General features: G+C 47.3%; 1 protein-coding gene across 1 annotated transcript in view; it reads left to right on the forward strand.

The window, feature by feature from the left end:
- The window catches only part of gtf2h4 (general transcription factor IIH, polypeptide 4), a 141,790-nt gene that overhangs the window by 51,805 nt on the left and 65,157 nt on the right, over positions 1–24,828 (forward strand). The window lies entirely within an intron of this gene.

The raw sequence follows: 24,828 nt of genomic DNA on the forward strand, positions 1-24,828 counted from the left end.
TGGTGAGCGCAATCGCTTTATAGTGTCAGCGGTCACCGATTGGGGTTCATTTCCTGAAAAGAGTTTGTATGTTCTCCCTGTGGCCAGCTGCTCCGGTTTCCTCCCACATTCCAAAGGCATATGGTTCAGGTCAGTGAGCTGGGGGCATTCTGTGGTGCCGGAAATGTGTCCCAGCACAATCTTCGCTGCTGTGGTTCGACAGAAACAATGCATTTCACAGTTTGACAAATAAAACTAATCTTCTGCTCCTTAATCTTCTTAAAGAGCTAGATTGTGAGCTCAAGAGTCATTCTTATTGTACCCAAGGATAGAAAAGTCCTTAAGCCTGGTAGAACGTGCTTTCGGGCTTTTGTATCTTCTGGCCGATGGAAGAGTTGGGAGAAGAAAGAACATGAGTAGAAGTTGGACATCTGGTCCCACAAGGTTACCTCGTGCTTTCTGGAGATCATGGGTGATCTCTTCCTCAGCAACCTCTCCCGGAAAATGCTAGAGATAGAGATTAGCTTTATTGTCACATGCACATTGAAACTTCTAAACGTACATGAAAATGCATTTTTTGTGTCAAAACAAATCGGGAGGAGTGTTCTGAAGACACTGCTAGTGCCAACATATCATGCCCACAGCTTGGTCGCCCAGCACAATCTTCGCTGAATTGATTTGACACAAGTGACGCATCCATTGTATGTTTTGATGTAAATGTGACAAATACAGATAATCTTTAGCCCTAACCCTAACCGTACATCTTTGGAATGTGGGAGGAAAGCAGAGGCCCCAAAGGAAACCTATGCAGTCACGGGGAGAATGTACAACATGCTTTACAGATTGTGGTGGGAATCGAACTCCAATCGGTAATTGCTGACACTGTAAAGCGATTACACCTTCTCAGCACCCTCAGCACCCTCTGTGCAGAGAAATAACTTAGTCCTGCAGTCTTCCCCTTGTTCTGATACAGAAGGCTGCTGATACTAGGTTCCTCACCTGGGAAACCATCTATCTTGTCAAAATCTATTAGAGTTGTGTCAATTTCGAAGAGATCTCCTCTCATTCTTCTGAGTGCCAGATGAAATAGGCCCAATCTATTCAGTCTCTCTTCCTGTGTTTGGACTGGCTTAGTGAATGTTTGCTGCCCCCATTGTTCAGCACGTAGATACTTACACGGGTACGTGGATAAGAATTGCTTAGCGGGGATATGGCCAACCCTGGGGGAAATGGAACGAGAGTTAGAGTCACAGAGCTTGAAAACATGGCCTTTGGCCCAGCTCGTCCATGCCAACTGTGTTGCTGAGTGCACTAGACCCATCTGCCTGTGTTTGGCCCATTGCCCTTCGAACCGCTCCTATCCATGTATTTGTGTAAATAGCTTTTAAACATTGCTAATGTGCCCACCTTTCTGGCAGCTTGTTCCAAACACTCATCACCCTTTGTGTGAAGAAGCTGCCGCCATCTCACAGCTCCTGAGGCCGGAATTTGGTCGTGCTTGGGTGATGTCTGTGTGCAGTTTGCATTTTCTTCCTGTGACTGATTGCACACTTCTGACTTTAAATCTATTCCCTCTTGTCTTAAGCATGCCCTCCCTCGGAAGACTATGAGCTTTTACTCTATTTACAAACGCGTGTATGCCCCTCTCAATCTTCTATATCTATCAGGTCACCCCTCAATCTCCTCCATTCTGGGGGATAAAGACCTGCTCTGCGCCACCTTAAATGGCTTGGCTTAGACTGGCATTGTGGTCAGCATGGTTAAGTTGGGCTGAAGGGCCTATTTCCATTCTGTGTATATGGTCAGATCCTTTCGCAGTTCTCTAGGCTATCAGCTCCAAGCATCAGACTTCAGAGGCAGATCCTCCATTTAATAAGGTTAATGCAGTTTACTTTGGAGTTCTGGGTATTTAACTTTGCAACAGACCAGAAGTTGATAGAGATACAGGCACAGTAACAAACCCTCCACCCCTCTGCCCCTGTCTGCACTTCTCAGTTTTAGTATTAATCCTACCCTCTCGACATTCCCATTATTCCCCGCCCCCCACCCCCCGTATTGTACCTTTGGGATGGAGGAGGAAACTGGTAGCACCTGGGGGTGAATACAAACTCCACTCAGGCAGTGCCAGAGGTTGGGATTGAACCTGTGTCTCTGGATCTGTGATGCAGCCACTCTACCTGTGCCACAGTGTTCCCCCCCCCCCCCCACACCAGTTATTGGAAGTATGCTTTGAAATGGGTTGAAAAGTGCAGAAACAGGCCCTTCAGCCCATCTCATGCATGCCACCCATCTAGGCTAGTCCCATTTGCCTGCATTTTCCCCATTACCTTCTAGTCTTTTCTTATCCAGATACATTTCTTATAAGCTGTTATTGTACCTGCCTTAACTACTTCCTCTGGCAGCTTATTCCACATACTCACCACCTTAGTGTTAAAAAAAAAAAAAAAAATTGCCCTCAAGTTCCTGTTAAACCTTTCTCCTCTCATCTTAAACCAACGCCCTCAATTTCCCCACTCTGGGAGAAAGATTGTGTGCATTCACTCTATCTATGCCCCTTATACACCTCCGTAAGATCACCCCTCAGTCTCCTGTGCTCCAAGGAATAAAGTCCAAGCCTGTTCAGCCTCTCCTATAACTTCGTCCCTCAAGTCCTGGCAGCACCGTCGTAAACCTATTCTGCACCCTTTCCTGTTTCCTAGCATTTTCCCATAAAGGGGTGACTGAAACTAATCATGATTTTGGCCTCAGCCGTGATTGGTTGAGCTTTGATTCTTCCCAACTGGCTACAGTTTTTCTGTATTAAATCCTATTGCACTGATTGAGCTTGACATCCAGAGGGCTTCATCTGGTGGGCCCAGACGAACTTGCCCAGCTTTTCTTGAACCTGGACAGTCTGTAAGCTTCGGGAACGAGTTTAGGACTGGGATGAAATGCTGTCACTCTGCCTGGTGAGTGACATTCCAAATCTGGGGCACAGTGGCACCTTGGGTGGAGCCGCTGCCTCACGGCTCCTGAGATTGGGCATCGATCCTGCCCTCGGGTGCTGTCCGTGTGGAGTTCGCATGTTCTCCCTGTGAAACCCTTGGGTTCATCCCAGCACTGACCTCCAGAGCTGTCTGTGTGCAGTTCATCTGTTCTTCCTGTGAACCCTTGGGTTCATCCCAGCACTGACCTCCAGAGCTGTCTGTGTGAAGTTTGCATGTTCTCCCTATGAACACTTGGGTTCATCCCGGCACTGCCCTCGGGTGCTGTCTGTGGAGTTCATCTATTCTCCCTGTGAACACTTGGGGTTCGAACTTAGAGCAGTACAGGCCCTGCAGCCCACAGTGTTGTGCTGCCCTTTTAACCTACTTCAAAATCAGTCTAACCCTTCCCCACACATAATTCTTTTAAAAATTTTATCCATGTGCCTATCTAAAAGTCTCTTAAATGTCTGTAGTGTATCTGTCTACCATCGTCTCTGGTTGTACGTCCCATGCACCTTCCACTCTGTAATAATAACTTGCCTCTGACATCCCCCCCTGTACTTTCCTCCAATCACCTTGAAATTATGCCCCCTCGTATTGGCCACGTCCGCCCTCTTTGGGTTTGCTTCATGTCCTTGTGGATGCTCCAGTTCCAAGAGGTGTGAATTGGAGGGTTAATTGGCTGCTGTAAATTTTCCCTGTTGTGCGGGTGGGTGGTAGGTGAACTCAGGATGGAGAGGGGAGAATGGGACGTGGTGGGCAGGGTAAAGGAAAGGAGGGTGAGTATAGATGGGTGCTTGATACTTGGTGCAATGGTGCAGAGAGAGCCCTCACTGCCTCCACCAGGGGCTATAACTGTCAGTCTTGCTGGTTGCACCAACATGCAGAAAATTACTTTTCTATAAAAATACAGGACCTTCCTCAGAAAGTGTATTACTTACCAGGTATGCAGGCGATTAGTCCAATGGCATCAGGCTTAATCTCAGCTGTTTGTTGGCAGAGAGTTAAACTCAGCGAGAAGCTGAGAGAGTTAAACATTTGCAAACACGGGTACCAGAGGATGAGAAAGAGATTCGCGGCTGCGAGAAATGAGCTTATTGTTGTACCTTTAGGACACGATCTAATTAAAGTCCAGGCACAGCGCCTGATCGTAACACGTCATTTACTTAGCTGGAAGAAATTAATGGCCGTAAATGATATTGCAGCCTGCTCCTCGCACCTGCTGTTCTCCCAGCCACCTCCGTCGGTCCAGTTGCCGCAGGGAATTTGCCAAGTGATTGAGACTCGCTCTCGTTCTGGCTCTGGGGGAGGGGGCGGGTGGTGGTCAGGACAGGCCACGTCCCCAGTGTTGTTCTGGGCTGACTTGGGCCACCTCCCATCCCCGTGCCAACCCAGCCCGCGTCTGCTTGGCATCGTTCAGTGTGTTGGTATTAGTGCCAGCCGCAGAGTTGATCCCAGTATGAAACTGACCTCGGGTGCTGTCTGTGCAGAGTTTGCACGTTCTCCCCGTGATCCCAAATGCTCCAGTTCGGTATGGGGTTGCTATTGTCACGTGTGACGAGATACAGTTAAAAACTTTTGTTTTACATGCCATCTATTAGCATATCAAGGTAGTGAAAAAGAAAGCGATACACAAAATAGAGTGTTGCAGTTAGAGTGCAAGGGCCACGACACGATAGGTTGAGGGATCAAGCATTCACCTTTCACGTATAAGGACCATCCAGTAGTCTTGACAACAGAGGAATAGGAGCTGTCCTTGAACCTGGTGGTGTGTGCGCTCAAGCTTTTGTGTATTCTGCCCTTGACGGAGGGGTGGGGGTGCGGGAGAGAGAATGTCCTGGGTGGGATTGGTCCACGATTACATTGGTGGTTTTCCCAAAGCAGTGAGAAGCGTAGACAGGGGAGTCCAGCCCTGCCGAAAGGTTTCGGCCCGAAACGTCGACTGTTTCCCGTAGATGCCGCCTGGCTGCTGAGTTCCTCCAGCATTTTGTGTGTGTTCAGCAGAGGGGAGGCTGGTTTTCGTGGTGCTGTGTTCACAATTCTCCACAACTTCTTCTGAAGTGCGTCTGAAAACATTGGTGATGGTCATCAGGGACACGCTCAACCTCTTGGGCCCCGGGCTCCGACCTTGGCTTTGTGCTGGATCAAGAGCGTGGAGACCAGACATGTTCTCTGGCCCTGACCTTCTGGATGCAGAGGGAGCAGAATTGTCTTAGTTCCCACTCCTGGCTGCCTGGTAACCTGTAACAAACAGGCGTCCCGGTGAGTGTAGGTTTGGGCAAAGGCTCTTTTAAGCATGTAACTGATCTTTGCTCTTGGGACAGAGTCCGCAGGCAGCAGGTATCGAGGTGCTGAAAATACAGGTGTAAAAGAGAGAGAGAGGCAAGATCTGGTATTTTTGTAGTGTCTTTTTACACGGAACCTGGACACCGTCCCACACCTCAACCCCAGAACTGTACACTAACTGTGACAATCAGGACTTGAGCCAGTTTGTACATAGTGAGCTCTGTCAACCACCGAGGATGGGAGGAATTGGAAATGGTTTGTTATTGCCGCATGTACTGTCTTGTATACTGTTCAATTCATTGCCCAGTGCTCTGAGTCAGTACAAGGTGAAACGATGACAAAGTGCAGAATAAAGTGTAACAGCTACGGAGAAAGTGCAGTGCAGGTAGACAGTAAGGTACAAGATCATAGTCAGGTAGACTGTGAGGTCAAGGGTCCATCTTGGTGGCCCTAGGGCTGGGGAGGGTGCTGTGTGTGCATAAGGAATGGGGAACGGTTCAGAGGAGTTCCTCTCAGAATCAGATTTATTATTATCACCGACATACTGTATGTCGTGAAATTTGTTGTTTTTGTGACAACAGTCTGGTGCAAGACATAAAATTTGCTGTAAGTTACAATAAAAAAAAGCAATGTTAAAGAAGACTACTGTGCTGGTATTCAGGGACTGTTCAGAAGTCTGTTGGGAATGGGAAAGAATCTGTTGCTAAAACGTTGAGTGTGGGTCTTCAAGCTCCTGTACTTCCTCCCTGATGGTAGTGCGAGAAGAGGGCCTGTACTTGGTGGTGAGGGTCCCAGTAGTGCTGTGCTGAGAGAGTCTTCAGTTGACCTAAATAGAGTAACAATCCACACTTTGCCCGGGGAGCGTGGGTCTAGATATTGCCCTCTGTCTGTGAAGCTCACCGGTGTCTGGAGCTCTCCAGACCCTCGACGAGCGAGCGAGAGAGGTGACCACCGAACCAAGGTTGAGACCTTGGTTGAGGTGTGAAATTTCAGTCAGTTTCCAAATTTAATCAGCGTAAAGACATCCCTCCCGCGGTGATGTTATAGATTATGTCCTTACATCTGCATAAACCCAGGGCAAAGTCTCAGGGAGAGAGCAAGATGCTGGGAACAAGTTGAATTTAATTAATTGCTCAAGAAATGATCTTGTGTGCATGACTTCCAGAGGAAAGTCATTGACATAATTTCAGAGAGAGGAGGGGAGTGAGTGCCTCCAGGCAGGGACACAGGTCGATCCATAAAGTGAGCAGATAAAGTTGCAGCAAGGACACACAGTAAATACAAGAGGCTGCGGGTGCTGGAATCTGGAGCACAGAAACAAACTGCTGGAAGAACTCGGTGGATCAGACAGTGTCTACCTAACCGACTGAATACTGAAAGGCCTGGATAGACTGGACACGGGGGACTTTTTCATTTGCTGTAGAGTTTAGAAGCTAATACATAGCATCAGAATCAAAGAACGTCCCTTTAGAACTGAGATAAGAAGGAATTTCTTCGGCCAGAGAGTGGTGAATCTCTGGAAATTCATTGCCACAGACGACTGTGCAGGATGTCGGGTGTGCTTAGGGCAGAGATTGATTGGCTCTTAATTGGTGAGGGGATTAAGGGTTGCCGGGCAAATTAGTTTGAGAGCCAAAACAAATCAGCCATGATTTAATGGGGCAGCTGCCTTGATGGGCAGAATGGCCCAATTCTGCTCCTCTATCATATCGCGTTACCTGTGGAGGGAAATGGAGGTCACCGTTTTGGGCCGAGACCTTCAGCTGGACTGAAAGAGTAGAGGGGAGGGGGAAGGTGATTATTAGGTGGGAGCTATCAAGAGGAAAGATTGAAGACAGAATTAAGTAACAGCACTAAACTGATATAAGGCACAGCTGCAGTACTCCAGCAAGGTTGAGTACTGACGTGTGGGAAGGTTTATATCGAATTTTACCCATGGCAGGAGACCGTGTTGCATCACAACCAGTGCCCTTGTATAACTGTCCAGCTCCCTTCCAAAAGCTCGAGCGTTACTGTTTCCGAGCAGTTTCCAGTGCGATGTTTCCAAGGCCATGGCAACCCAGTGACCTCATGACAACAATGTCAACAGAACAATTGGGCTGGTCATTGACTTCATAAAGTGGGGGGGGGGCGGGAGGGACACGTATTTCTGTTTATACCGTATATCCATTGTGTTGAGGTTGAGAGGATTGAAAGCTTCAGGTTCCTTGATGTGAGTATCTCCAATAGCCATTCCTGGTCCAACCACGGCCAAGAAAACTCATTAATACCTCTACTTCCTCAGGAGGCTAAAGAAGTTCAGCATATCCCCGTCAACTCCAACTGACTTTCATCAATGCATCACAGAAAGCTTTCCATCTCTGGCAAATGCTCAGCACGTGACCGCAAGAAACTGCAGAGAGTTAGTTGTGGACACGGCTTCGCACATCACAGGAACCAGCTCTGTGGACTCCGTGGACTGTATCTGGACTTCTCAGCTTCTCAGTGCCTCAGTAAATCAGCAGCCCAATCGAAGACCCCACCCACCCTGGACATTCTGTCTTCTCCCCTCTCCCATCAGACAGAAGATGCAAGAGTCTGAAAGCACGCACCACCAAGCTGAAGAAGAGCTTCTATCCTGCTGTTAGCAGACCCTTGAACAGACCTCCCGTATGATCAGCTGGACTGTTGGCCTCATCACCTACCCTGCACTATAGTTTGCTAACACAGCACAGTTTTGGTGCCTTTAATTCTTCATTGTTATTATTTTACCTTATCCTGGCTCTGTGCACGGTGTAATGATGTGATCTGTATGCAAGACAAGCTATTCATTATATCTTGCTACATGTAAACCAACCTGATACCATGCTTAGGCAGGCCTATTCAGTTCATTCAGGTTTAATTTTCATTCAACCACATTCATGAATACAGCCGAATGAAAGAGTGTTCCTCTGGGGCCAAGGTGAAAAACACACTACCAACAGCACACAGCACGTAATGCATAGTTACGTTAGCAGAAAAAACACAATTAAAAAAATAACATAGCCCAAGTCCCTGAGTAGCATAGGATATTATCCTGGTCCAGCTTGTCGTCCACCAAGCAAACACTGGGGGGAAGTACCCGTGGGTGGGGTGCAGCCCCAACCCGTCACAGGTTCCTGTGCGCCCATAGAGGCCTCCGCTCTCTCCCGCATCGCCTCACTCGTCTGCAACAGGCAGCACCGCGGCATGAGGGCCTGGTCTACGCACCAACCAAAGCAACACAGCTCCCCCACCGTCGCTCTCGCCAATGAACCACTGAGCCAATTCCACATGACCAATGTCCAACAGGGTCCTGTGATCAGAATAAGCACAGCCCCGAGTACTGCAGTTAACTCCCCTCAGTCGCTCACTGTGAGTCTCACTCAATCACTGCAGCCGCTCTTGAAGTGACCTTGACAATGAAATGCCCATTGTACAGTGAAAGAGGCACTTGACAACAATTATATTTACACAGCACTCAGAGACCTCGCGGTGCTCTCGAAAGGTAATTGACGCACAGTGAGTGTTGTGTGGACAAATGCAAGGGTCATTCTGCACAGTCAATAACCAGTTCATCTAGTTATTTGGTGCCTTGGATCCCTCATCGCTAATCCTGCAGGTTGACCGAGGGGCACTGCACGTCTCGTAGGATGGGCAGACTATATTCAACATCTCATCTGAAAGCATCCCATTTAACCTTGCGCCTCATCACTTGGCCCTGCTCCTGGAAATTAAATCCAAGGTGTGTTCAATTCTAGTTGCCTCATTGTAGGAAGGACGTGGAAGATTTAGAGGAGATTTATCAGGATGATACCTGGATTAGGGAGCATGTCTTATTGAGGTGGGGTTGAGTGAGCTTGGGCTTTTCTCTTTGGAGTGAAGAAGGATGAGAGGTGACTTGATAGCAGTATATAAGATGATAAGAGGCAGAGACAGAGTGGACAGCCAGTACCTTTTCCCAAGGTGGAAATGGCTAATCACAAGAGGCTATAAGTTTAAGGTGATTGGAAGAAATTATAGAGGAGATGTTAGAAATAGGTTTTTTTTACACAGAGAGTGGTAAATGCATGGAAGACGCTGCCAGGGTGCTGGTAGAAGCAGATACATTAGGACATTTAAGAAACCCTTAGATAGGCTTGTGCATGAAAGATAAATGGAGGGCTAAGTGGGAAGGAAGGGTTCGAGTGATCTTGGTTAAAAAAATCGGCACAACGTTGTGGGCCAAAGGGTCTATACTGTGCTGTATTGTCTGAAGTTCCAAATGTTCTGTGTTATTACTTGCTGAGTCATCTTGTTTCATGTGATTGTGGTCAGACATGCATTGCCTGATAGAGTAATGAAAGCAGGTAATATTGTCACTCAGTCTACACCTATTGAAATAAAGATGCTGGTTCAGTTATCTAACCTTCAGTGCTGTCCGTGTGGAGTTTTCACGTGTGACTGTGTGGTGCTCCAGCTGCCTTCCATTTCCCAAAGGCTCCCAGGTCGGGGGTAACTTGGCTGCTGAAGATCGCTGCCAGTGGGTGGTAATATCTGGGGGGAGTTGACAGGAATGAAAGGACAAGTGTAAAGGGGTGGTTAATGGTCAGCATGGACTCAGTGGGCCGAAGAGCCTGTTTCTGCATTGTGTGACTCTACAGCAGGGGTTCTCAAGCTGGGGTTCACGGAGTCCTTGCTTAATGGTATTGGTCCACGGCATGAAAAAGGGTGGGACCCCCTGCCCTACACTGAGAATCTGCCTGGCCTGCAGGGTGTTACAACAGTTTATGTTGGATTTCGTGCAGTAGTTTTTTAAAATTTTCATCAGTGAAGCGGTGATGGATATAGAATTGGCAGTGACCTTCCGAGAGAGCGCTCTCTCACTGTCTGAGGGTAGAGTTATATAGAGCAGTGGGGAATGAGCGTGGGAGTGGTGCTAATTGGTGAGCTCTTTCAAAGAGCCAGCACAGGCACGCTGGACCTCCTTTGGGGTTGCAAGGTTCTATAATAAATTGTCAGCACGTAGCTGGTATTAACATCTTAAACCATGGAGCTCCTCCTGTGTCTCAGTGTGACACTAAGGCATACAGAACAGCAAAGACCCTGACTGCTAGTCTGCACTGTTACTTATCTCACTGGGGTGATGTATTAATAGCCTACCCTCTGGAAGGGAGACGCAAGAGCCAGCAGATGCTGGAAGCGATAGCACGGGCAAACTGTTGGAAGAATTTGTCGGCTATCCCCCTCTTGTTTTCAGCCTCAACCCAACCAAAACATCGGCAGCCTGTTTCCCTCCCCAGATACCGACTGACCCACTGAGATCCTCCAGCACTTTGTGTGTTACTCCAGATTCCAGTGTCTGCAATGTCTTGCATTTCCACCACGGATTCTGTCAACGCTTCTCGTTGCCTCAGTAAAGCAGGCAGTATAATCAAAGACCCACCCGTCCAGGATATTCTGTCTTTTCCCCTCTCCCATTGGGTAGAAGATATAGAAGCCTGTGAAAGCACCTACCACCAGGCCCAAGGACAGCTTCTACCCCGCTGTTGTGAAGCTCTTGAATGGATCTCTTGTATGATAAGATGGACTCCCGACATCACAATCTACCTCATCATGGTCTTGCTGTTTACCTGTACTGCACTTTTACACTTCGTTCTGCATCGTTACTGTTTTACCATATTCTATCTGAATGCATTGTGTAATAACCAATTCCATCTGTGGAGGTGACGTGACAGATGTCAGCTATGCCTTTGCCTCCACCTGTTCTGCTGACTTTTTTCAGCCAGCTTCTTTATCACTCCATCCTTCGGTAAGCACAAGAGATTCTGCAGATGCTGGAAATCCAGAGGAACACACTCAACTCAGCAGGTCAGGCAGCATCTCGGACAATGAATAAGCAGTCGACGTTTTGGGCTGAGACCAGGTGTGGAACCGAAGGGGGCAGAAGCCCGAATATAAAGGTGGGGGGGGGGGAGGCAGGGAAGGAGGGTAGTTAGAAGGTGGTAGGTAGGTGAAGCCAGGTAGGAGGGAAACGTGAAGGGCTGGAGAGGAAGGAATTTGATTGGAGAGGAGAATGACCATGGGAGAAGAGGAAGGAGAAGGGGCACAAGGAGGAAGTGAAAGGCAGGTGAGAAGAGGTAAAGAGGCCAAGTGGGGAATGAGAGAAGAGGAAAGGGGAGGGGAAAGAAATAGAAAAGAGGAAGAAATTACCGGAAGGAGAAATCAATGTTCATGCCATCAGGTTGGAAGCTACCAATACGAGGTACTGCTCCTTCACCCTGAGAGTAGTCTCATTGTAACAGAAGATGAGGCTGTGAACTGACATGTCAGAACAGGAATGGGGATAGGAATTAAAATGGTCACCCACCAGGAAATACCATCCTTTGGTAGATTGTTAAAAGGGAATAACCGTAGCATGAACATACTGAGCCCCAAAGGCATTAATGATTTAGGGTGAAATTCTGATTGTATTTTATACTTTATACTTTATTGTCACCAGACAATTGATACTAGAACATACAATCATCACAGCGATATTTGATTCTGCGCTTCGCACTCCCTGGAGTACAAATCGATAGTAAATATGAAAAAATTAAAATTATAAATCATAATTAGAAAAGGGAAAGTAAGGTAGTGCAAAAAACCAAGAGGCAGTCTGGATATTTGGAGGGCACGGCCCAGATCCGGGTCAGGATCCTTTCAGCAGTCTTATCACAGTTGGAAAGAAGCTGTTCCCAAATCTGGCCTCCTGAGCCTTCTCCCGGAGGGAAGAGGGACGAAAAGTGTGTTGGCTGGCTGGGTCGTGTCCTTGATTATCCTGGCAGCACTGCTCCGACAGTGTGCGGTGTAAAGTCAGTCCAAGGACGGAAGATTGGTTTGTTGGATGTGCTGGGCTGTGTTCACGATCTTCTGCAGCTTCTTCCGGTCTTGGACAGGACAACTTCCATACCAAGTTGTGATGCACCCTAGAAGAATGCTTTCTACGGTGCATCTATAAAAATTAGTGAGGATTTTAGGGGACAGGCCAAATTTCTTCAGTTTTCTCAGGAAGTAAAGGTGCTGGTGGGCCTTCTTGGCAGTGGACTCTGCTTGGTTGGACCAAGTCAGGTCATTTGTGATATTGACCCTGAGGAACTTAAAGCTTTAACCCTGTTCCACTTGCGCACCATCGATGTAAATTGGATCGTGCGGTCTGCTACTCCTTCTGAAGTCAACAACCAATTCCTTCGTCTTGCTGACGTTGAGGGTTAGGTTATTGTCTTCGCACCATGCCACCAGGTTCTTAATTTCCTCTCTGTACTCAAACTCATCATTACCCGAGAAACGGCCTACAATTGTGTCATCAGCAAACTTATATATTGAGTTTGATGGAAACTTGGCTACACAATCATGGGTGTACAGTGAGTACAGCAGGGGGCTGAGTACACAGCTTTGTGGGGCACTGGTGCTCAGAGTGATTGTAGAGGAGAGCTTGTCTCCTATTTTTACAGCCTTAAAAGTCTTAACAATTCTGCAAAAGTATTGGAATTGAGATTACTGCCATTACTGAAAAGGCACCATATGGATCAGTGAATGAATTAGAGAGGGGTGCATGCAGTTAGTATGCTGCCAGAACTAGAGGGCCTGAGGAGAGGTTGGAATGTTGCGGTGGGACGGGGAGAGGCTTGATGATGAGCAGATGGAGCCAACTTTCCGTATTTGAAATGAGCTGCCAGAGGAACTGGTCGAGGCAGGTCCATTATCAGCATTTAAAAGACATTTGAACAGGTATGTGGATTGGAAAGGTTTAGATCAGGGGTTCCCAACCTGGGGTCCATAGCATATATAAGGTCGGGAACCCCCAGTATAGAGGGATATGGTCTAGATATTGGCAAAAGGGACCAGCTTAGATGGGGCATCTTGGTCAGCATAGACCATTTGGGCTGAATGGCCTGTTTCTGTGCTGTATGACTGAGTCTGTAGGAGAGTGAGGGGGCGACCTTACAAAAATATTAATAATTCTGAGACGTAGGTCAGTTGGATGGTTATAGACTTTCCCCAGGCTAGTTGAGTCCACAACTAGGGTGCGTAGATTTAGAGTGAGAGAGAAAAGATTTGAAAGGGATCTGAGTGGCATCTTTTTTCACACAGAGTGGTGAGTATATGGAACGAGCTGCCAGAGGAAGTGGTTGAGGCAGATACAATATATTATTTAAGAAACACTTGGATGGGTGTGTGGAGGGATAAAGGCCAAATACAGGAAATTGGGAACAGGAACTTTTACAACACTGATGGTCTTTTATAACCAATGATATTTCCAATCGTTCAGATTCAGATTTATTTATCATGTGTACATTGAAACGTAGAGTGAAATGTGTCATTTCCCTTAACAACCAACACACGGGGTGGCACCACACTTTCAGGTGCCAAGTGAGGACCTTCAGATTGACTTAAAGACATTTGTACAAATTCACCAGTAGGAATGTGGGGCAAATAGGACTAGCTCAGGAAAGCAGGGATGAGTTGGGCTGAAGGGCCTGTAGAAGAAGGCTCTCTCCTTTTGAACTCTTTAAAAATAAAAGACACAGCAACATCTCCTCCCAAAGGCAGGATGACCTCTCTAGGAACATGCAGTGAATGGAGTGGGGGATAGTTGTGTGATCCATATCATCCCAGTTGTTTAACAGGCTCCAGGGCTACCTGATGGGGTAGATTCTGAAATCGCCTCCATTCCAGCCAGCTTCAGGAGCGTTGCATTTTCCAGCCAACCACCATGCCCAGTTTTCACTTCAGTGGAAGCAAGCTGACAAGAGTAGAGGTTTTATGTTGAGTTCAGTCACTCTCCTGTAATGCCAGACTGCATTTGCAAGGCTTTGTGATTTGGCATGGTGTCAGATTTTGTTTGTTCTTGTGCAGTACCTTGGGACACATTTTACCTTGAAGGATCTACATAAATCCAAAGTTGCAGATTGCTTGCTCCCATATAACCATGCAAATAGCTTCCCTCCTGGAATAATATTTCATTTCCCTCCCTATTGCATCTACTTCTCAGAGACATACTTCACTGTAAAGTGCTTTGGGATGTCCTGAGGTGGGTAAGGACACCAACTCACTGCAAGTCTTTGTTTTGTTTTTAGCCGATTCCTATAAATGTAGTGCACAAAATAAATCTCTTCATGTCTTCACAGGGTCTTCTTTTAGATCTGGTGCAACCTGTACCTGTGCATTGTAAACACGAGATTCTTCAGATGCTGGAAGTCATGAGCTGCACACACAAAATGCTGGAGGAACTCAGCAAGTCAGGCAGCATCTGTGGAGAGGGATAAACAGTTAATGTTTCAGTCCAAGATCCTCATCAAAGTTCAATCTAAATTTATTATCAAAGTACATATATGTTGCCACGTACTATCCTGGCATTCATTTTCTTACGGGCATTCACAGTAGATACAAAGAAACACAATAGGATCAATGGAAAATCCACGCAAGTGAAGGTGGGCAAAAGACCAGTGCGCATGAGACAACAATTTGTTCAAATACAACAAGTAAAACAAGATAATAATGAATAAATAATGTTGAGAACGTGGGTTGCAGAGTCCTTCAGAGTAAGACTGTAGGTTCTGGATTCAGTATCCTGTTAGGAGCAAGCTGAAAGATGACATGTAGTCAATGTGTGAAAAGGAGTATCTAGGACCAGAGCGCACAGCCTCAGAATTTTAGAACGGAGATGAGGAGGGATTTCTTAAGCCAGAGGGTGGTGAATCTGTGGAATTCATTGCCAAAGGCAGCTATACAGGCCAAGTCATTGGGTGTATTTATAGCAGAGGCTGATAGTTGTTGATTAGTAGGGGTGTCAAAGTTTGTGTGGAGAAGGCAGGAGTATGGTGTTGAGAGGGATAATAAATCAGCCATGATGGAATGGTGAAGACTCAATGGGCTGAATGGCCTAATTCTGCTTCTCTGTCATGGTCTAATAACGGGGGGCCGGGGGGGTTTATTAAAATATTGCCGTGCACAACGAAACCAGGTGAAGCTGATGTAACTGAGCCTAAATTTGGTGCTGTTTTTATTTATTTATAGGTAGAGCGTAGAACAGGCTCTTCCACCCCCGTGAGTCGTGCCGTCCAGCAGTCCACGGATATAACCCTCGCCTCATCACAGGAGTACCTCCTCAGCTGGCGGGATTACCAGTACAACTACATTTTCATAACAGCATGACTTAATTCAGTAGCAGATTAAGTCCCGATAACAGAATAAAAAGGTTATCTGCAGGTCTATCCAAATCCATTTTTCCATTACATTAATGGGTACACATAATAACACAATTGGTGAAGTTCCTGAGTCACTGCTGCATTCCATGTTTCTACATCTAAATGCGGTTTTATTTATTTTCATTTTTATCTTATTGATATACAGTGTGGAGAAGGCCCTCGAAGCCCTTCGAGATACACCACCCAGCAACCCCCGATTTAACCCTAGCCTAATCACAGGTCAATTTACAATGATCAATTATCTTTGAACTGTGAGAGGAAACTGGGGTACGCATGCGGTCAGGGGAAGAACGTACAAACTCCTTACAGCCAGCAGCGGGAATTGAACTGGGTCGCCTCTACTGTCGACCGTTATGCTAACCACTGCACTACCCTGCTCCACAATCCACATCCCTATTTGCTAATTATTAGCTCTCACTATTCTTTCCCGGGCAACATTCCTGATGAAGGGTCTCGACCCAAAAAAAACTGTTTATTTCCCTCCATAGATGCTGCTTGACTTGCTGAGTTCCTCCAGCATTTGTGTGTGTTGCTGCACTTGAGGAAGCATTTCTGGTCCATTTGTCGAAGCTCCTCCTAATTTGTCCCACTAAGTAAAAGTTGCTGAATCAAGGAGAGAAAATTTCCTCTCCTCTCCACAGGACTGAAACCCGTCATCCCTAGGCTTCATTTACTGAAATTCTCTCTTGGGACTCAATGCAAGAATATGCATTGTAGAGCGATGCAGCACAAAACAGGCCCTTCAGCCCATCGTATGCATGCCAGCTATCAAGCGTACATCCGTACTGATCCCATCCACCAGTATTTAGTGGTCCGCAAGACTGCCTTGGTTACTCGTTAATACTGTGAGTGTTTCTGCCTCCACTACCCCCTCAGACAGCACATTCCAGAATCAGGTTTATTATCACTGACCTATGTCGGGAAATGTGTGGGCACATGGCCAAGTGGTTAAGGCATTGGACTAGCAACCTGAAGGTCGTGAGTTCGAGCCCCAGCCGAGGCAGCGTGTTGTGCCCTTGAGCAAGGCACTTAATCACACATTGCTCTGCGATGACACTGGTGCCAAGCTGTATGGGTCCTAATGCCCTTCCCTTGGCCAACATCAGTGTCGTGGAGAGGGGAGACTTGCAGCATGGGCAACTGCTGGTCTTCCATACAACCTTGCCCAGGCCTGCACCCTGGAGAGTGAAGACTTTCCAGGCACAGATCCATGGTCTCGTAAGACTAACGGATGCCTTTTAAAACGTAGGGAGATTTGTTGTTTAAGGCAGCAGCGCAGTGCAAGACATAAAGATGGACAACAAGTTACAACAAGAAATAGGTAATGGAATAGGGCAAAAAGAGAGCAAATATTGAGGCAGTGTTCAGGGACCATTCAGAAATCTGACAGCAGAGGGGTTCCTAACATGTTGAGTGTATGTCTTCAGGCTCCTGTAGCTCCTCCCTGATGGTAGTAATGAGAAGATGGCATGTCCTGGGTGGTGAGAGTCCTTAATGATGGATGTCGTCTTCCTGAGACATCTCCTTTCCAAGACTCAGATTCCAGCCACCCTCTAAATGATAAAACTCTTCCTCAGATCCCCTCTAAGCTCCTTCCCCCTTGCAGAAAGCTTTTACCCTCTAAAGCGCGGTGGACTGCGTAAGGATCGGGGCGGCCTGGCTGGATTGCTCCTTGTGGCTGAAGCTGGGGTCTACCTCAGCTAAGGACTGCGTGCTGAGTGAGCATTTGCATTAGGTGGCAGGGGCGTCCTGTGCCCTGCAGTTCTCCAGTTGGGGTTTTGGTATTGGAACTGGTTTGTTATTGTCCAGTGAAAAGCTTGTCTTGCAAACTGTTCATGCAGATCAGCTCATTAAACAGTGTATTGAGCTAGGTCAAGGTAACAATGCAGAGAAAGTGCATTGCAGGTAAACGATAAAGTGTTAGATCATAATAAGGTAGATTATCAGGCTGAGTCCATTTTATTGTACAAGTGGTCTGTTCGAGAGTCCGATACAGGAGGGAGTCCCTCGGCTGATCACGTAATTCCAAGTAGACGTGTGTTCATATCTAGTGGGGTTTGTTGGTTTGGGAGAGATGTTCCCCAGAAATCGCTAGACCAGATGAACGGTGTTGGCCAAGTTTAGATTTTTACAGACATTAACGCAGCAGAAGTGACATTAGCTAACAAGGCAGGGGGGCCAAAAATCGCTGAAACCAGAGAGATGGAGTGGCTGCATTTGGGAACATGGGCTCAGGGTCCTCGATGGTGAAGGAGAGAGGTGGAGAGTGTTAACTCAGTTCATGAGCCTGCGGTCCACATTACTGAAGGAGAACATTAACTCGGTTCATGAGCCTGCGGTCCACATTACTGAAGGAGAACATTAACTCGGTTCATGAGCCTGCAGTCCACATTACTGAAGAAGAACATTAACTCAGTTCATGAGCCTGCGGTCCACGTTACTGAAGGAGAACATTAACTCGGTTCATGAGCCTGCGGTCCACGTTACTGAAGGAGAACATTAATTCAGTTCTTGAGCCTGCGGTCCACGTTACTGAAGGAGAACATTAATTCAGTTCTTGAGCCTGCGGTCCACGTTACTGAAAGAGAACATTAACTCGGTTCATGAGCCTGCGGTCCACATTACTGAAGGAGAACATTAACTCGGTTCATGAGCCTGCGGTCCACGTTACTGAAGGAGAACATTAATTCAGTTCTTGAGCCTGCGGTCCACGTTACTGAAGGAGAACATTAATTCAGTTCTTGAGCCTGCGGTCCACGTTACTGAAGGAGAACATTAACTCAGTTCATGAGCTTGCGGTCCACAGTATTGAAGGAGAACATTAACTCGGTTCATGAGCCTGCAGTCCACGTTACTGAAGGAGAACATTAACTCAGTTCATGAGCTTGCGGTCCACATTATTGAAGGAGAACATTAACTCGGTTCATGAGCCTGCGGTCCACGTTACTGAAGGAGAACATTAACTCAGTTCATGAGCCTGCGGTCCACATTACTGAAGGAGAACATTAACTCAGTTCATGAGCTTGCGGTCCACATTATTGAAGGAGAACATTAACTCGGTTCATGAGCCTGCAGTCCACGTTACTGAAGGAGAACATTAACTCAGTTCATGAGCTTGCGGTCCACATTATTGAAGGAGAACATTAACTCGGTTCATGAGCCTGCAGTCCACGTTACTGAAGGAGAACATTAACTCAGTTCATGAGCCTGCGGTCCACATTACTGAAGGAGAACATTAACTCGGTTCATGAGCTTGCGGTCCACATTATTGAAGGAGAACATTAACTCGGTTCATGAGCCTGCAGTCCACATTACTGAAGGAGAACATTAACTCGGTTCATGAGCCTGCAGTCCACATTACTGAAGGAGAATATTAACTCGGTTCATGAGCCTGCAGTCCACATTACTGAAGGAGAACATTAACTCGGTTCATGAGCCTGCGGTCCACGTTACTGAAGGAGAACATTAACTCGGTTCATGAGCCTGCGGTCCACATTATTGAAGGAGAACATTAACTCGGTTCATGAGCCTGCGGTCCACGTTACTGAAGGAGAACATTAACTCAGTTCATGAGCCTGCGGTCCACATTACTGAAGGAGAACATTAACTCGGTTCATGAGCCTGCGGTCCACGTTACTGAAGGAGAACATTAACTCAGTTCATGAGCCTGCGGTCCACATTACTGAAGGAGAACATTAACTCGGTTCATGAGCTTGCGGTCCACATTATTGAAGGAGAACATTAACTCGGTTCATGAGCCTGCAGTCCACATTACTGAAGGAGAACATTAACTCGGTTCATGAGCCTGCAGTCCACATTACTGAAGGAGAATATTAACTCGGTTCATGAGCCTGCAGTCCACATTACTGAAGGAGAACATTAACTCGGTTCATGAGCCTGCGGTCCACGTTACTGAAGGAGAACATTAACTCGGTTCATGAGCCTGCGGTCCACGTTACTGAAGGAGAACATTAACTCGGTTCATGAGCCTGCGGTCCACGTTACTGAAGGAGAACATTAACTCGGTTCATGAGCCTGCAGTCCACATTACTGAAGGAGAACATTAACTCGGTTCATGAGCCTGCGGTCCACGTTACTGAAGGAGAACATTAACTCGGTTCATGAGCCTGCGGTCCACGTTACTGAAGGAGAACATTAACTCGGTTCATGAGCCTGCGGTCCACGTTACTGAAGGAGAACATTAACTCGGTTCATGAGCCTGCGGTCCACGTTACTGAAGGAGAACATTAACTCGGTTCATGAGCCTGCGGTCCACGTTACTGAAGGAGAACATTAACTCGGTTCATGAGCCTGCGGTCCACGTTACTGAAGGAGAACATTAACTCGGTTCATGAGCCTGCGGTCCACGTTACTGAAGGAGAACATTAACTCGGTTCATGAGCCTGCAGTCCACATTACTGAAGGAGAACATTAACTCGGTTCATGAGCCTGCGGTCCACGTTACTGAAGGAGAACATTAACTCGGTTCATGAGCCTGCGGTCCACATTACTGAAGGAGAACATTAACTCGGTTCATGAGCCTGCGGTCCACGTTACTGAAGGAGAACATTAACTCAGTTCATGAGCTTGCGGTCCACATTATTGAAGGAGAACATTAACTCGGTTCATGAGCCTGCGGTCCACGTTACTGAAGGAGAGAGGTGGAAAGTGTTCACTAGGCTTAGGAGCACTGAAGAGGAGCGTTAACTCAGCTCATGAGTTTGTGGTCCAGAGCACTGAAGGAGAGGAGGTGGAGAGGGTTAACTCAGCCCATGAGCTTGTGATAGCTGCACCTCACAATAATAATTATTTTAAAAACTATAAATTGCAGTAAGAAATATATGTCAATAAAAAAATATATAAATTAAATTAAGTAGTGCAAAAAGAGAGCGAAAATAAAGGTAGTTTTCAGGATTCATTGTCCCTTCAGAAATTGGATGGCAGAGGGGAAGAAGCTGTTCCTGAAACGTTGAATATGTGTCTTCAGTCTCCTGTACCTCCCCCCTGCTGGTAGCAAGGAAAAGAGGGCATGTCCTGGATGATGGATGTTCTAATAATGGATGCTACCATCTTGTGGTATTTCCATTTAAAGGTGTCCTCAATGCTGGGGGTGGGGGGGTACTGCCCACGCTGGAGCTGGCAGAGTTTACAACTTTCTGCAGTTTTTTTCCAATCCTCTGAAATGGCCCCTCTAGACCAGATGGTAATGCAACCAGTTAAAATGCTCTCCACGGTGCATCTGTTGAAACTTAGGAGAGTCTTTGGTGACATACCAAGTCTCTTCAAACTCCAATGAAATATAATCAGTGTAGTTCCTTCTGTGTAATAGCGTCAATAGGTTGGATGCAGGATAGATCCCCAGAGATATTGACACCCTGGAACTTGAAACTGCTCACTCTTTCTACTGCTGATCCCTCGATGAGGACTGGTGTGTGTTCCCTCAACTTCCCTTTCCTGATGTCCATAATCAATTCTTTGCTCTTACGGACATTTTGTGCAAGATTATTGTTGCAACACCACTCAACTGGCTGACCTATCTCGCTCCTGTACACCTCCTCTTCATCTTCTGAAATCCTGCCAACGATAGTTGTTTCATTGGCAGATTTACAGATTACATTTGAGCTGTGCCTGGCCACATAGTCATGGATGTATAGAGAGCAGAATGGTCGACTGAGCACATATCCTGGAGCTATGCCAGTGGACTGTCAGCAAGGAAGAGATGTTATCTCTGATCCACACTGACTGTGGTGAGGAAGTCGAGGATCCAGTTGCAGAGGGAGTTGAAGCCAAGCTCAGGCTTTGGAGCTTGTTGCTGAGGGTATGATTGTGTTGAATGCTGAGCTGTAAGCCCATAAACAGCAGCCTGTAGTAGGTATTACTGTTGTCCAGGAGATCCAAGGCAGAGTGGAGAGCCAGTGAGATTGCATCTGCTGTAGACCTATTTTGGCAATAGGCAAATTTCAATGGGTCCAGTTCCTTGTTTAGGCAGGAGTTGATTCTAGTCATGACCAACCTGTCAAAGCAGTTGATCACAGTAGAAGTGAGTGTAACTGGGTGATTCCAACCTCACTCCTTCGGAACGCTCTGCTCTCCACTCCCTCCGCACTAATCCTAACCTTATTATTAAACCCGCTGATAAGGGGGGTGCTGTTGTAGTCTGGCGTACTGACCTCTACCTTGCCGAGGCGCAGCGACGACTCGCGGATACCTCCTCTTATTTACCCCTCGATCGTGACCCCACTAAGGAGCACCAGGCCATTGTCTCCCACACTATCACCAACTTTATCCGCTCAGGGGATCTCCCATCCACTGCTACCAACCACCCCGCACTTCCCGTTTCTACCTCCTACCCAAGATCCACAAACCTGCCTGTCCAGGCCGACCTATTGTCTCAGCTTGCTCCTGCCCCACCGAACTCGTTTCTGCATACCTCGACACTGTTTTATCACCCCTTGTTCAATCCCTTCCGACCTATGTTCGTGACACTTCTCACGCTCTTAAACTTTTCGATGATTTTAAGTTCCCTGGCCCCCACCGCTTTATTTTCACCATGGATGTCCAGTCCTTATATACTTCCATCCCCCATCAGGAAGGTCTCAAAGCTCTACGCTTCTTTTTGGATTCCAGACCTAATCAGTTCCCCTCTACCACCACTCTGCTCCGTCTAGCGGAATTAGTCCTTACTCTTAATAATTTCTCCTTTTGCTCCTCCCATTTCCTCCAAACTAAAGGTGTAGCTATGGGCACCTGTATGGGTCCTAGCTATGCCTGCCTTTTTGTTGGGTTTGTGGAACAATCTATGTTCCGTGCCTATTCTGGTATCTGTCCCCCACTTTTCCTTCGCTACATCGACGACTGCATTGGCGCTGCTTCCTGCACGCATGCAGAACTCGTTGACTTTATTAACTTTGCCTCCAACTTTCACCCTGCCCTCAAGTTTACCTGGTCCATTTCCGACACCTCCCTCCCCTTTCTAGATCTTTCTGTCTCTGTCTCTGGAGACAGCTTATCCACTGATGTCTACTATAAGCCTACTGACTCTCACAGCTATCTGGACTATTCCTCTTCTCACCCTGTCTCTTGCAAAAACGCCATCCCCTTCTCGCAATTCCTCCGTCTCCGCCGCATCTGCTCTCAGGATGAGGCTTTTCATTCTAGGACGAGGGAGATGTCTTCATTTTTTAAAGAAAGGGGCTTCCCTTCCTCCACTATCAACTCTGCTCTTAAACGCATCTCCCCCATTTCACGTACATCTGCTCTCACTCCATCCTCCCACCACCCCACTAGGAATAGGGTTCCCCTGGTCCTCACCTACCACCCCACCAGCCTCCGGGTCCAACATATTATTCTCCGTAACTTCCGCCACCTCCAACGGGATCCCACCACTAAACACATCTTTCCCTCCCCGCCTCTCTCTGCATTCCGCAGGGATTGCTCCCTACACAACTCCCTTGTCCATTCGTCCCCCCCATCCCTCCCCACTGATCTCCCTCCTGGCACTTATCCGTGTAAGCGGAACAAGTGCTACACATGCCCTTACACTTCCTCCCTTACCACCATTCAGGGCCCCAAACAGTCCTTCCAGGTGAGGCATCACTTCACCTGTGAGTCGACTGGGGTGATATACTGCGTCCGGTGCTCCCGATGTGGCCTTTTATATATTGGTGAGACCCGACACAGACTGGGAGACCGCTTTGCTGAACATCTACGCTCTGTCCGCCAGAGAAAGCAGGATCTCCCAGTGGCCACACATTTTAATTCCACATCCCATTCCCATTCTGACATGTCTATCCACGGCCTCCTCTACTGTAAAGATGAAGCCACACTCAGGTTGGAGGAACAACACCTTATATTCCGTCTGGGTAGCCTCCAACCTGATGGCATGAACATCGACTTCTCTAACTTCCGCTAAGGCCCCACCTCCCCCTCGTACCCCATCTGTTACTCATTTTTATGCACACATTCTTTCTCTCACTCTCCTTTTTCTCCCTCTGTCCCTCTGAATATACCTCTTGCCCATCCTCTGGGTCACCCCCCCCCTTGTCTTTCTTCCCGGACCTCCTGTCCCATGATCCTCTCGTATCCCCTTTTGCCTATCACCTGTCCAGCTCTCGGCTCTATCCCTCCCCCTCCTGTCTTCTCCTATCATTTTGGATCTCCCCCTCCCCCTCCCCCTCCAACTTTCAAATCCCTTACTCACTCTTCCTTCAGTTAGTCCTGACGAAGGGTCTCGGCCTGAAACGTCGACTGCGCCTCTTCCTATAGATGCTGCTTGGCCTGCTGCGTTCACCAGCAACTTTGATGTATGTTGCTTGAATTTCCAGCATCTGCAGAATTCCTGTTGTTTTTGTAACTGGGTGATAGTCATTGAGGCAGCTCACCCTGCTCTTCTTGGCCACTGGTATGATTGTCGCCCTTTTGAAGTAGGTGGGAACCACTGACTGCAGCAGTGAGAGATTGAAGATGTCCCTGAACACTCCCACCAGTTGATTGGCACAGGTTTTCAATGTCCTACCAGCTACACCATTAGGGTCTAAAGCCTTGTGAAGGTTCACCTTCTTGAAAGATGTTCTGACATTGGCCTCACAGGGTTGCCAGTTGCTGCAGGGATTGGTACAGGTGTAGTTTTATTCTCCCTTTCAAAGCTTGCTTAAAAAGTGTTGAGTTCACCTGGGAGTGAAGTATCACAGGCACTCATGGTGTTAGGGTTCACCTTGTAAGAAGTAATGAGCTGCAAACCCTGCCAGAGCTAGTGTGCATCCCGTTGCATCTCTAACTTCAATCAGAATTGGTTTATTTGCTCTTAAAATAGCCATCTGTAGTTCGTACCTGGACTTCTTGTATAGTTCTGGGTCACTGGTCTAGCCCTCAGAGTACAAATCTCCTGGTTCATCCACGGCTTGAGATTTGGGTATATCTGGTATGTTCTTGAGGACACGGACTCATCCACACAGCTCTCGATGAAGTCGGTGACCGACTGTGGCGTGTTCATAGATGAGTCCCAGAATATTGTCCAGACAAAGCAGTCCTGTAAGCACTCCTCGACTCCCTTGAACAAGCCTTGGTCCTCACCGCTACTCACTCCAAGCCATTATGCGTGCAGATAGAACACCTAGTATGGTGCATAGATAAAAATTGGTGAGTGTTGATAGAAACACGCTGAATTTCTTTGGTTTCTCACGAAGTTGAGGTATTAATGATTTTTCTTGGCTGTGACATCAACCTGGTTGGACCAGGGCCAGCTATTGGTGATGTCCACACTTTCAGCTGTCAGGCCTCTCAACCTCGGCACCTCTCATGATGTTGGGACACTACATAGGGCATAGAGCACAGAAGCAAGTCACTGTCGAAAGCAGTGTATTTGTGTTCCT

The sequence above is a fragment of the Mobula hypostoma genome, chromosome 5 (assembly GCF_963921235.1).
Source record: "Mobula hypostoma chromosome 5, sMobHyp1.1, whole genome shotgun sequence".
In the NCBI taxonomy this organism is placed as follows: domain Eukaryota; kingdom Metazoa; phylum Chordata; class Chondrichthyes; order Myliobatiformes; family Myliobatidae; genus Mobula; species Mobula hypostoma.